Below are 13,937 nucleotides of genomic sequence, written 5' to 3'. Positions count from 1 at the left end.
CGCCCCATTTTCTTCACTCTCGCAACCCTCGGCAGCACATCAGTTCCTTTAGCGGCAGCGCACGTTTCTTTTGAACTGATCCTCCGCTCCTCTTATCCCTTTCAGCACCCAGAATTAATAATAATAATAATTCTTTGCATTTATATAGCGCTTTTCTCACTACTCAAAGCGCCCAGCAATTGCAGGTTAAGGACCTTGCTGAAGGGCTCAACAGAGCAGAGTCCCTTTTGGCATTTACGGGATTCGAACCGGCAACCTTCCGATTGCCAGTGCATTTCCCTAGCCTCAGAGCCACCACTCCGTCCAGAATTAAACCTGTGCTGCCTTTTATGTAGAGAGAAGGCACCCAAAATGACACATTTTATTGGCTAATTAAAAAGATGCAAGCTTTCGAGGCAACTCCGGCCCCATCTTCAGGGCAAGATGTCATTTTGCTTGACTTCTCACTACATCCATAATGGCTAACACAGTACGACACCCCCAGATTCATTATATGTAATCAAATTCCCAGTATAACCCATTTGACCAACAACAAAGCCAAAACACCTTTTATTTTTCTCTGCCCCCTTGCCCTGTAGTACTCCCCAGCTAAGCAGTTGGTCACACAACACATTAAACCCCCCCCCCCCCCCCCCCCCGAGCCCATTTCTGAATTATATAAAATCTTATTAGAGTCCCTTCCTTTCAAAGATCCAAGAGGACATCGGGGAAAAAGATCTCTTAATCAATATATCAGAAAAGGAGTGGAAGGTAGCATTGCAGAGAATTCACTCGAGCTCCATATGCGCAAAACATAGAATTATTCAACTTAAATTTTATATATCGAGCTCCTCTGTCTCGCTTAAAACTGTCCAAAATGTTTCCAGGGCAAGATCCAACCTGCGAACGCTGCAACCAAGCTCCTGCCTCACTGGGTCACATGTTTTGGGCCTGCACCAAACTAACATCATTTTGGACCTAAATTTTTAAGTGCCTCTCAGACAGCCTTGGGGTCCCAATCCCTCCTAACCCACTAACAGCCGTGTTCGGTGTTCTTCCAGATGGACTTAAAGTGGAGAAGGACAAGCAAACGGTGATTGCATTTACTACACTTTTGGCACGCAGACTTGTTTTGTTAAATTGGAAGAATCCTAACTCTCCTCTGATAAGTCAGTGGGAAACCGATGTTTTATATTTGAAATTGGGGGGGGGGGGATCAAATTCTCAGAGGATCTGTACAGACTTTTTTTTCAAAACCTGGCAGGATCTAATCAATAATATTTTAGAATAAGAGAAATAATTATTTCCGCATTTTCCTCTTCTCCATTTTTATTTACCTACTAGACAAAGAGTCCATTTTGACAACGCAAGATGAAACGGGCACGAGTTTGTGTCAATGGAATAGTAATAAGTATAAGCACCACAAACCTGATATAGGTGTATTGAATCAGAATGCGTAATTAGTCCTCGAGCTGTAGTTGAAATCACCTTTCAGGCCTCTAGAGTTTTAATCGAAGTCGCCTTTCTCTTTGAATTTTCGCGGCCGTAAATCCGCTGCCTGCTGCGATGTCGGTCTCGTAAGGTTTTTCGGGCAGCTGCGCAGAAGGCGACTGTGCATTCGGCTTCGGAAGACATGCAGGTTAGGTGGATTGGCGATTCTAAATTGGCCCTAGTGTGTGCTTGGGGTGTGTGTGTTTGTGTGTGTCCTGCGGTGGGTTGGCACCCTGCCCGGGATTGGTTCCTGCCTTGTGCCCTGTGTTGGCTAGGATTGGCTCCAGCAGACCCCTGTGACCCTGTGTTTGGATTCAGTGGGTTGGAAAATGGATGGATGGATATTTTCCTTTTTTTGTTTTTGTCTTTGCCCTATTAAAAAGCCCTAAGCAATTCTCCTTTGGCCATGCTCGCCGTCTCAAGGGTGGGGTTTGATTTGTCTTTAATTCTTTAATTGTTTTTTGTATGGAATGATTACAATAAAATTAATAAATTAAAATTATAAAAAAAAAAAAAAAAAAAACATCCCCCCCATCTACAATAAAATTAATAAATTAAAATTATAAAACCCCCCCATCCAAGAGCCCAAATCTTTAGGGTGATCAAATGAGTTCCACTCCTACTAGATGGTAAGATCCTCCCCACCCAACATTGTAGCCCTCATCAGAACCCCATGACTTGATAGGAGCTCCTCACACTACAGTCAGGGGTCTTCTCACCACCTCCTTGACCATGCTGTGTTTTCCTCCCAACTGCTAATGGACCTACATACCCACAACGCACCAGCCTAGATTTGCATACATTATCAGGTAAGGAATATGCTGTATAGTTGAACTAGTGTGGCCAAATTTGATATATTGGGGGTAAGGGGGCTACTCAGGTGGTGTTCCTGCCTTATACCTGGTGCTTGCCAGGATAGGTTCCATTCATCCATCCATCTTCATGGGTTGCAGGACAGCAGGAGCCTAACAGTCTGTCACTTCTTTCCCAAGAGGAAATTTAGCCTTTACAGAGGCTCAAACGATATCCATCCATTTTCTAAACTTGCTTATCAGGGTTGTTGGGAAGTTGGAGCAAATCGCAGCAAACATAAGGTACAAGGAACATCGCTGAAGACCCACACACACACACACGCGCGCGCTCCAGGGGTCAATTTAGCATCACCGGTCACCCAACCTGCTTGTCTTTGGACTGTGACAGGAGAGCCATACAAGGCACAGAGAGGACATGCCAACTCCTCACAGGGGGCCTCCTTATTGTGAGGCAGCAGTACCACCACCATGCCACCCTTACAAGAACTCGTTCTGTTTATTCAGACTGATAGTAGACACTCTTCCATTTTTTTAGTTGCAGCGTTGTCCATACTCTGGCCCAGCATAATCCAAGTGTGGAAGCTTAGTCTGCCAGCATTGGGGACTGGACCACAGGTGTCGAATTCTGGTCCTCGAGGGCCACAGTGGCTGCAGGTTTTCATTCTAACCATCTTCTTCATTAGTGAGCCATTTTTACTGCTAATTAACTTCTTTTGCTTTAGTTTTAATTAACTTAACTCTGGCCCCTTAGTTGTCTCTCTTTCCTTAATTAGTAGCCAAACAATAATGAGGCATCAAACAAGCCACCATACGACAAGGTTGCCCATCACACAATATCTGAAAATAAAGAAAGGTCTCAGTAAGGTTGGTCTCTCAGGTCACCAAAACATTGACGGTGTTCTTAGAAAAAACAGAAAAATCAACCGATTTGGAAATGTCTGCTGTGGCAGAATGAGAGCAGCAACAAGCCATGGAATTAAATAACGGGCTTAATTAACAGCAAGGATCAGCTTCTCATTAAGAGACTGTTTGGAGTGAAATTGGTTGGAGTTTGAAATCCCAGTTTAGCTGGTCATCTGCTGGCTCGTTTCACGTCTCATTTCTGTTTGGCTGCCATTTAATGAAAAAACAAATCAACTCCAAGGACTGAATCCTTAAAAACAGGACTATTGAAATGAAGGGAAAAGGAGTTAATTAGCATTGAAAACTACTCACTGATTAGGAAAAGAGTTAGAATGAAAACCTGCAGCCCTCCAGGCCCGGAGTTCGACACCCCTGGACTAGACCGTCGCACTCATTGAAAGCGGACCACTGCAGAGTTAAACCAGCGCACACAGACGTAATGGAGTGGCTGACCTGTCCTGAATGACCAAAGCAGCAATATCTGTCACACTAATTAAAACACTGGTCTACAAAAAAATATCGTTTGCTTCTGGGACCTTCAGAGCAGCTCTTAAGTTTTTTTTAACACTGATTTCATATATGAAATCGGAATCAACATAGCACGTCAGATTGATGTTTTGACACTTTTGAATATCAATATATCAACACGATACCTGGAGTTTGGACTCTGTCCCATCAAAATTGTTTGAATGTGTTTATTCTGAAAACAAACCAGAAGACGACACCAGAGACACGTTAAATCATATTTGTCAATTTACCTCAATATAAAAGTGAGGTCAGCGTGCCCAAAATTGTTGGAGGCCCTCGCTTCTGTGCTTGTACTGCACATCCGTCTCTTTGCAAGAACCAACAGTAGTCGCCCATCATGCTCGGAGTGAATCCCCCCCCCCCCCCCCCCCCATATCAGTTTTCCGTCACCTTTTATATCTTGATGAACATGGGGAAGGATTTCATCTCTGACATCGCTTAGATTTGGTGGAAAAAAGTCCGAGATGAGAATGTAAAAAATGTCTTCAGTGACATTCTAGGTCCTGTAAGCTGATATACTTTTCAGCATATTCTCCACAAGCTCAGTATAATTCTCTGCTCTGTGACTGTCAAGAAAATCCTGGACAACCTGCATGAATGAGGGTGCTGATTCAGTTGGCTTCGGTTCCCTTCTGAACTCATCGTCCAACATCAGTTCACGGATTTCAGGGCCAACAAAAACACCTTCCTTCATTTTGGCTTCACTTTTCTCGAGACCAAACTTGTTTCTTAAATGCTGAAACGCATCGCCTTTACTGTCCAGTCACCCTAGTTGTCCAAGACCTGGAACATCATAACTAAAAACAGGATGTGCTGGACGAAAACGGTTTTCAGATTTGGGAGTCAGCAAGTAGTACTAGGGTGTTGTACCGTGTTAGCCATTATGAATGTAGAGAAAAGCCAAGCAAAATGACACCTTTTATTGGCTAACTATAAAAAGATTACAATATGCAAGCTTTTGAGGCAACTCCGGCCCCTTCTTCAGGCAAGATATCAAGATGACATCTTGCCTGAAGAAGGGGCTGGAGTTGCCTCGAAAGCTTGCTTAAAGTACAGATGAAAGAATCCCAGTAGCAAAATGCTTGTTGACCAGTGAAATCAAAGGAAATTACCTGTTGAGGTCTATACAAACAGTACAAGAATAAGCTGTTCAAGTCTGGGCCGCTCGAGGACATTCCCAGAGTTGTCCCTAAGCCACTCCTGTGCTTTGTCCTGTCAGGAGGTGAACCTTCAGGCCAGGGAGCTCTTTAGCAGGCCTTCACTGAGGTTACCTCCGTGCTTTGCTCCATTCAGGATTCCCTCCTCCCTGACTAGTCTCCCACTCCCTGATGCTGGGACCACCACACTTCACCACTAGAATGGTGATGACTGGTTTCCTCCAGACATGATGCTAATCTTGGGTTTTCTCAGACCACAGAATCTTATTTCTCTTTATTATTTTAAAAAAAAAACAAAACACTTTCGACGAGACATGATCTTTGGAAGAGAGACGCTTCACGTCCCGTGAGACGGTCAAGTCATGTCATACTTACAACCTTTGGAAGCAAGTCCTGTGATATACATGCAGAGCAGGTTAGAGATAATGGAAGTAGGAAAATTTGAAAGTCTCAAAAAAAAAAAGAGTAAAGATCACATTAGCACAAACAAACGGAAAATATTACTCGGTAAAATAACGGAACAGCGAAAAGAGATCAAATAGTGTTTGAGGATGCCTGGGGAGGAACAGAGACGAGGCAGTGACACAAAAGGACAGCTGCTGTATAAGCTTTTAAATGTTCGAAGTGCTGCATGAGATGCAGATCACGTGTCATGGCAGCAGCAGCTGATCGAGCAAAGAGGAGGTAAAAAAAACTGTTTCCCAGTGTATCACCGTTTGAGAGGGGGTTTTTGAGGAGCCACCGCGTCTCCCTGGGGGGTCAAGGAGGGTTTGGCGAACAAAGCCCCCTATTCTCTCAGAATCTGAGAGTCCTTTTTAGGTGCCCCTTTTTTTGCAAACTCCAAGCAAGCTTCCATGCGTCTTTTACTAAGGAGAGGCTTCTGTCTGGCCACTCGGTCATCAAACCCAGACTGGTGAAGTATTGCAGTGGTGATCGTTCATCTGTACGTTATTCCTCACAGGTTCTCTGGATTTGTGACCATCGGGGTCTTGACCATCTTGTTTCTCCCCCCAAATCTCTAGGAAGTGCCAGGGTGGTTCCAGACTTTTTCCATTGAAGGCCACCGTGCTCTTGGGAACCTGCAATGTGGCAGGAATTAACATCTCAACGATGACCAATGGAATGGGATGCATCCGAGCCAAACTTAAGTGTCACAGCAAAGGGTCAGAATGCTTGCGTTAATGTGATTTTTTTTCAATTTTTGCATGTCTTCCTTTCATTTTGATGACCCGTTGCCTCATATTCAGCACTCCGTTCATCCATTCTGGCACCGATGTAAGTCCGCCTCTCATGGCTGGTGCATAGTCCTGTGCGCAGCGTGCAGCAAAAACACGCGTCTCCAAATCGGATGTTGTTTTTGCTGCACGGATGTGTCAAGTATAAACTAAACTAGGCTTTCAGAAAGTAGATGAAAATATGAAAACAGAAGCTAAATGAACAAAGGTATTTTAATTGTACAAAACTGAACAAGGAGAAAGGAAGGTGAAAATGAGAAGGAAAAAAATAAAATGGATTAAACATTTCATGCAAAAGTGACTGAAGCTTAAATATTTAAGTGTTTTAAGATTTTCATATAAGAGATCCATCCATCCATTATCCAACCCGCTATGTCCTAACTACAGGGTCACAGGGGTCTGCTGGAGTTTTTTTTCTTCTGTCCACCCTGGACATTGGACCTTACTCCTTTTCTATATTAACTAATGTTGTCTTTTTTTGTCTCTTATTTTTCTTCATTATGTAAAGCACTTTGAGCTACTTTTTGTATGAAAATGGGATATATAAATAAATGTTGTTGCTGGAGCCAATCCCAGCCAACACAGGGCGCAAGGCAGGAAACAAACCCCGGGCTGGGTGCCAGCCCACCGCAGTAAAAAGAGAGAAGATGGGCGTGATATATTGTAGGATAAGAACAGGCATCACGGCCAGGAGCAACAGGGTTCATTACCTGGATGGGAGACCCGAGAGGAATGACGGATGGATTGGCTGGCTGGACAAAAAGATAACTTTGTGCCCAGCCAGTATAAAATAATGGACGGACCAGCGGGAGCCAAAACTTGGGAGCAGTTCCAATCGCCATACGTCAGGTGGCAGAGGTCCTCGCATGGAAACAGTCGGGACACCTGCAGGGGTGCTTGGAATATGGAGTCCAGAAGTGCAGCTCTGTTGGGGTCCCTACAATCCAATAGAGGACCTCCCTACTTTCATTATGGCTTGGAAGATGTGGTGTGGCCCTGGGAAGCATTCCTGGGTTTGGCATAAAAGGTAGTCCACCTCCACACATGGATAAGTCCGAGTCGGGAGGCAGCGGGCAACACTTGGTGGAGGAGAGAAGGAGGAAGAACTATCGATTTATTGTATAATTGTGGCAAATTGCTGAAAAGAGGTCTGTAAAAGGTGTCTGGCGGAATAAATATTCTTTATTCCTATATCAAGGGTTGCGTTAAATGTGTCTGTGGTTTGGGGCTCTCTGGCACCCTCTTGTGGTCACAATATAAAGACACACAAGTCTTGAGCAAAACAGAATTTCACTAGTGGAGCTGAGGAACAGAGGAAGGCCTAAGAATGTGGTGAGAGGGGACATGCAGGTGATGGGTGTGACAGAGCAAGATGTCGAGGACCGGAAGATATCTCTCTCTCTTATAGAAAGAAAAAAAAAAGCTCGGGAGACGAGACTTTTTATCCTGTGACGACGTGACTGTTTTTGGAATGAAGTCCCGTGAGACGGTGACTTCTTTTTGCCATTAGATTCTTTCAAGTCATGCCCTACTTATGACCATTTTCAAACAAGACCACGGTCCTCTCGCCTCTCAATTGTGTGAATGCTTTTGTCAGACACACTTCCTGAGCTCTCGGCTCTTATAAATTTTAACGTTTTTCTCACTTTAAGTTCCCAATTTAAAGATGATGCATTATGTCCAAATCTCATTGAAGAATTTCATCACGAAGGGTTATCAACAGAAGAAATGAGTACATGGGCAATCCTAGCAATGAAGAAACAATGAAATCAAATGAGTTTATGGCAAAAATGTCAATTGGTTACATAGCAAATTGGTTAAATGCGTATCAACAGACCATGCAGTGGCGAGACAGCAAGGAGACCTGGATTCGCTTCCCGGGTCCTCCCTGCGTGGAGTTTGCATGTTCTCCCCGTGTCTGCGTGGGTTTCCTCCCACAGTCCAAAGACATGCAGGTTAGGTGCATTGGCGTTTCTAAATTGTCACTAGTGTGTGCTTGGGCTGTGTGTGTGTGTGTGTGTGCGCGTGCGCACGCATGCACCTTGCGGTGGGCTGGCGCCCTGTCTGGGATTTGTTCCCTGCCTTGCGCCCTGTGTTGGCTGGGATTGGCTCCAGCAGACCCCCGTGACCCTGTAGTTAGGATATCGTGGGTTGGATAATGGATGGATAGACCGTGCTGAAACAGGTGGTAGTGATTGTGAGGAAGATGAAAACATCAACTAACAATATCACGAAGAATACTTACAACCGTTAACACTGTCCAGTCTTCCACCGACTGAATTACTGTAGAAAGAAAGATGTATCCAAGAAAGGTAATGTAGTACATCTCCCACAGATAACATTAGACAACAAAGGAGAACTTGATATGCCATTTGTATTGTAATGTCCAGAGTTTCCCTTTAGAATAACTTTTGCAAAGACCATTGACAAATCTCCGAGCCAAACATTTGAAAAAGTCCATTTATTCAATAGAGACAGAAAAACGAAATGCAATCATTGACAGTTAAACGTCGCATGGATGCAAATGTAACACTTCACATGAAAATTAAAATCTGTTTAAATTGTACATCTGCATCCTCATACGTTGGCAGCAGAACCACAAAGAGGCTAGCGTATAGCACTGGCCAGGGGGTTGGCGAGCGAAGCAAGCAGGGGGAAAAGCCCCCTAGTGGAAAAAAGATGATCCACTGTAGCAACCCCACCTAATATGGGGAGGAGGAGAAGTTCTTGGATTCCAGCCCATGCTAAAGGAGATACCAGTGTATCCCAGTACATAGAGACTAATGAGCTCTACTTGTACCCTGTGCAAAATAATGGACAGCAGAGTGTAAAATAAATAGAATACTTACAGTAGTACACAGGGGAGTGAGAAGATTCTGTCAAAAAGCTTACAGCAAAATGTAAAACACAACAGACATCAACTATTAATAAAGAGAAATAAACCTGTTGATTTCTCATGAGTAAGTTAAATGGGAAATAAATCCATTCACCCATTCTACGCATTCTCTCGTACAAAAGTGGAATCATCCCTGACCTGGATGCCAGTGTGATGCCCCATGCATTAGAACCCCTGCTTGGATTAAACCCTGGCCAATCTTGTAGTTTTATGACCGACCAGACACCAGTAGTGAGTGAGAGACACAAGTAAGGAAAAGGTGCAAAAATAAGGCCATCTTTTATTGCAGCAAGTGCCTATAAATCAAATATCAAATCCGCGTCATCTCATTATGTTGAACACAGTCAAATCAGCAAGGAGACAAAAGGCAAATGTGAAACATAAATGACTAAACACAATAACTAACATGAGTGGACTTCCATGTGCCATTCAGTAATTAAAAAGAGCAAAAACCAATGTCTTCATATGAGTTCCTCCAAAGAGTATTACAGAAAGCCCAGGATGTTATTCCGAAGCAAAAAAAAAAAAGATCACATTCTCAAAACGACTTGCCACCTTCCTCTCGTCGATCACCTGCACGGCTCCTATTTTTTATTTTTTTTATTTTATTAAAATCAAACATTCCATACATGCAAGTCAAGTTTAACAAAACTAGCTTATAACAAATCGACTCCCAGAACCCCCCCTAGAGAGCTAGGTCAGCACTTTAAAAATATATAAATAAATAAAAATAGAACAGAAAATGAGGGAAGAGAATCCACTTCCTCAATTTAAATGTTTATTCTAAAATGTCATTTATCACATCCTGCCAGATTTTGGAAAAAGTTTTGTACAGATCCTCTACGTGAGAATTTGATTTTTTTCCAATTTTAGATAATATATGACATCAGTGACCCACTGACTTAAGAGGTGAGGTAGGATTCTTCCAGTTGAGCAAGACAAGTCTACATGCGAGTAGTGAGGTAAAGGCAATTCCAGTTTGTCCTTATCCACTTTAAGCCCCTCTGGGAGCCCACCAAACACAGCTGTTAGTATATTATATTATATTTGCACTTTGAGCTACATTATTTGTATGAAAATGTGCTATATAAATAAATGTTGTAGTTGTTATATTAGGAGGGATTGGGACTCCCAGGCTGTCTGACTAGCAGTTAAAGATTTTGGTCCAGAATGATGTTAATTTGGCGCAGGCCCAAAACATGTGGCCCAGTGAGGCTGGAGCTCGAGTGCAACGTTCACAGGTTGGATCTTGCCCTGGAAACATTTTTGGACAATTTTAAACAAGAGACAGATATGCTCAATATATAATTTTAAGTTGAATAATTAAATGCTTTATGCATATGGAGCTCGAGTGAATTCTCTGCATTGCTGCCTTCCACTCCTTTTCTGAGATATTGAGTAAGAGATCCTTTTCCCAATGTACTGTGGGATCTTTGAAAGGGAGGGACTTTAAAATGCGTTTATATCTTACAGAAATGCTGTCCGAGTCCTCGAGAAACAATATTTCTTTCGGCATAGAGGTAGGTGGGAGGTGAGGGAAATCGGGCAGGTTTTGTTTAACAAAGTTTCTAATTTGAAGGAAGCAAAAAAAATGTGTTGCTGGAAAGTTTAATGTGGAGTGTAATTGTTTGTAGGATGCAAAGACGTCTATGTACAGATCTCAAAGTGATTTAATCCCAAATGTTTTCCAGACATTTAAAAACTGCGTCCGTTTTGAGAGGGTGGAAAAAGGTGGTTCTCATGCAGAGGTGCCACTGATAAAAGCTTCTCCATCTTAAAATACTTCCTACATTGGTTCATATTCTGAGTGAGTGAAGCACAATTGGGTTGTGAGTAAATTGGCGATGACTTCTACTTATTGGGGTGCAAAGCAAGGAATATAAAGAAGTGCTGCAGGATTTTATTTCTATTGCAGACCAGGCCTGTGTATGTTCATCTATTTTTGTCCATGTTCAGGTTTTTATAGTTTGTATATTCACTGTCCAGTAATAAAATTGAGTTGGGTAGAGCCATGCCACCTTCTTCCTTAGGTCTTTGTAGGGTTGGGTTTTGGATAAGTGGATGTTTTGAATTCCAAATAAAGTTATGGTTGAGTCTAATTTCTTAAATGATCTATTGATGTGTATTGGAATGTTTTGTAATAAAAAGGGAAGCTTAGGAAGGATGTTCATCTTCCATCCATCATCTTCCGCTTATCCGAGATTGGGTTGCAGGGGCAGCAGCTTGAGCAGAGATGCCCAGACTTCCCTCTCCCCGGCCACTTCTAGCTCTTCCGGGGGAAATCCCATGGCGTTCCCAGGCCAGCCAAGAGACATAGTCCCTCCAGCGTGTCCTGGGTCTTCCCCGGGGCCTCCTCCTGGTTGGACGTGCCCGGAACACCTCACCAGGGAGGCATCCTGATCAGATGCCCGAGCCACCTCATCTGACTTCTCTCGATGCGGAGGAGCAGCGGCTCTACTCTGAGCTCCTCCCGGATGACTGAGCTTCTCACCCTATCTTTAAGGGAGAGCCCAGACACCCTGCGGAGGAAACTCATTTCAGCCGCTTGTATTCGCGATCTCGTTCTTTCGGTCACTACCCATAGCTCATGACCATAGGTGAGGGTAGGAGCATAGATCGACTGGTAAATTGAGAGCTTTGCCTTCTGGTTCAGCTCCTTTTTCACCACAACAGACTGATGCAGAGCCCTCATCACTGCGGACGCCGCACCGATCCGCCTGTTGATCTCGCGCTCCATTCGTCCCTCACTCGTGAACAAGACCCCGAGATACTTGAACTCCTTCACTTGAGGCAGGATCTCGCTCCCAACCCTGAGAGGGCACTCCACCTTTTTCCGGCTGAGGACCATGGTCTCGGATTTGTAGGTGCTGATTCCCATCCCAGCCGCTTCACACTCGGCTGCGAACCGATCCAGAGAGAGCTGAAGATCACTGCCTGATGAAGCAAACAGGACAACATCATCTGCAAAAAGCAGTGACCCAATCTTGAGTCCACCAAACCGGACCCCCTCAGTGCCCTGTTATGAACAGAATTGGTGACATTCTGTTAACATATTCATCTTAACAATGTTAATTCCTCCAGCTAAAGTGAGATGAAGGGTAGACCATCTATGCAAGTCTTGCTTAATTTTTTTCCATGCAGACAGCAAAATATTTTTGATAAAGAGCTTTGTCTACTTGTAATGGTAACCCCAAGGCATTTAAACTGATCTGCGATGATAAAAGGGAAGGTGTCTAATCTAATTAGATTGCACTGCTCCTATTAACTCGGTCTAATCTAAAACACATTCTGCTCTCTTCGCTCCTAGAAAATGATCAGAAGGTAAAAAGATATCCCTTAGCATCTGCTCGGGTATTTTATTTAGCGTTGAGGTTCACCTAACCAATACCTGCAGATGCTTTCTAGTGTCTTCTAACTAGGATATATGACATGACTTTGACTATGCGACGTGTCGCAGTCTGGTAGAATATCGCTACAGCTATTCCTTGAACCAGAAAATCTGATACGACTGTCTCCTTACTCGGCTAGGGCGCCTTTATAATGAAATGTCAGGGATGGATGGGCTGCCTGGCCAAGTTGGAAGAACAAAAGGGAACTATCCTTTATGGACAGATAACCCTCCTGATAACACAGGGTGGCAGGATTCTGTGGCTGGGGCTCCCCATCGGTGCACACTGCAGGGCAACTGAGGAAGTGTAGTCCTGGTGAGCAATCCTGCTGGGGTACTTGGGGACCACCAGGCAGAGTTGGAGAAGGAAGTCATCTACCACTTAAGGAGATCACGCCAGACCTGGAAGTGCTTCCTAGCTGTGAGATTAGGACACTGGAAGTAGTTCTGGGTCCGACGTTAAAGGAGTTGCTATGTATCCCTTAGAGCACAGGTGTCGAACTCCGGGCCTGGAGGGCCGCAGTGGCTGCTGGTTTTCATTCCGACCCTTTTCCTAATCAGTCACCAGTTTTCACTGCTAATTAACTTGTTTTCCCTTCATGTTAATAGCCCTGTTTTGAAGGATTCAGTCCTCTGAATTGATTCACTTCTTTAAATGGCAGCCAAACAGAAATGAGATGTGAAACAAGCCAACAGATGACCATCTAAACTGGGGCTTCAAACTCCTGCCAATTTCACTCCAACCAGTTCCTTAATGAGAAGCCAATTCTTGCTGTTAATTAAACCAATTAATTCCACAGCTTGTTGCTGCTCCTCTCATTCTGACACAGCAGACATTTCCAAAACTGTTGATTTTCTTTTTTTTCCTAAGAACACCGTCAAGATGTTTTGGTGACCTCGGAGATCAGCCTTACGGAGACCTTTACCTTTCTTTATGCTCAAATAATGTGGTTAGCTGGTGATGTGGCAGCTTGTTTTGTGTCTCATTATTGTTTGGCTCCTCATTAAAGAAAAAGAAAGAACTAAGGGGTCTAAGTCAAGTTAATTAAAACCAAGGCAAAAGAAGTTAATTAGCAGCAAAAACCGGTCACTAATGAAGAAGATGGCTAGAATGAAAACCTGCAGCCACTGTGGCCCTCCAGGACTGGAGTTCGACACCCCTGCCTTAGAGAGTTGGACAAGGCTCAATTCATACGAGCTGAAGGAGAAGGGAAACCCACACGTCCTAGAAACTGTGGACTGTTCTGTTGTGTTTTGCAAGGTGTTCAGAGGTATTTCTTTACTAATAGACTATTATTTGCACCCAGGACTAGGTGTTGTGCAATTGTGTCTGGGGCACCGCGATGCCCCCTGCAGGCCACATCCTATAAACCGCCACACTCAAGTAAGCGTTTTGTGTGGGGTTCCTTCTCTCCGTCAACTACTTCTAGTGGCTTCCTCGGCTATCCTCTTATCCTCATTTCTCTATGCTGGCAAACCGTTCACACTCCTTCCTCCATTGTGAGAGACTACTTCTGGAATGACCGCCCTATTTTATCCAGGGGTGCG

This window comes from Erpetoichthys calabaricus, chromosome 17 (genome assembly GCF_900747795.2).
Source record: "Erpetoichthys calabaricus chromosome 17, fErpCal1.3, whole genome shotgun sequence".
NCBI lineage: Eukaryota > Metazoa > Chordata > Cladistia > Polypteriformes > Polypteridae > Erpetoichthys > Erpetoichthys calabaricus.
This window is presented reverse-complemented; position numbering follows the sequence as displayed.